The 1,032-nt window shown below is 32.1% G+C and overlaps 1 protein-coding gene across 1 annotated transcript in view; it reads left to right on the top strand.

The window, feature by feature from the left end:
• Nucleotides 1-1,032, top strand: part of LOC117173685 (kinectin) — a 237,096-nt gene that overhangs the window by 116,072 nt on the left and 119,992 nt on the right. The window lies entirely within an intron of this gene.

A 1,032-nucleotide genomic window follows, 5' to 3' on the forward strand; every position in this document is an offset into this window, starting at 1 on the left:
AACTGTGAGTCGTCGAACTTACAGATTCTACAAGACATTCAATTTGCTTTTCGCCTTCAATAGCTAGTGTTCTTCCCGAGTGCATTTCAATTTGAAATCCACCCTGATCTGAATTGTAAATTAATTCCAAACCTTTGCTTTTAATTATTTTTTTCACATCTGAAACAAAATCATCAGCTGCTTTTTGTAAATATTCTCTCCCTTCAACAGTCTTTTTTGTTACGAATTTATCTATCTTTCTGCTGACTATTCTGTGAGCCTTTTTAAAATTTTGTAGCCAATGACGTGACGCTTTAAACCTTATATCTTCATGTCCAACGATTTTCTGAGCTTGTAATTCCCATTTTTGTAAATCTCTATCGTGAATTATATAACCGGCATCGGAAGCCGACTGAAAATTATCTAATACAAATTTATTGATTCTTCAAATTTTTTCTTTATAAGTACCTCCTTTATTCAAAGTATGCGCCCATCGTCTCAACTGTGTAATTGATTGGACTTTTCGAAATCTATGCTGCACAGTTTGCAGAGCGAGATTTTTCGTAACTCCGCTTCTCCAATAGTCCACATCTTTTCGTTTGTAATCCCCAAGATAGATCTTCTGTATCCGCTGTACATACTAGTCCATGTTCATCAACATCCGCTGACCAGATTCTGTCAATATCTTCAACAATATGCATTTCAGTATCCTTAAATGGCTCTTGAAATGGGACTTTCTTGTATATTCATAGCTTGAAAAGACAATAATAATAATTGTATAACATTTATAGGATTGATAGTCATTTTCCCAATACCTAGAATTAATAATTATTATTTGTTTTTTACACGTTGAAATCCGAAGCGCATTAATTTGAACATTTTTTTTACAAAGTCAGGCAATAATTTTTAATATCATTTAAATCAACATTACACTGACAATTACGCATCAAATTCATTTCTAATTTATTCAAACGATAATTAAATATTGAAAATTCCAAAATTTCTTGTCCATCTTTGATCCCTCATCAATTCTGGAAAAAGACCACATAAAAA

This window comes from Belonocnema kinseyi, chromosome 5 (assembly GCF_010883055.1).
Source record: "Belonocnema kinseyi isolate 2016_QV_RU_SX_M_011 chromosome 5, B_treatae_v1, whole genome shotgun sequence".
Lineage (NCBI taxonomy): Eukaryota > Metazoa > Arthropoda > Insecta > Hymenoptera > Cynipidae > Belonocnema > Belonocnema kinseyi.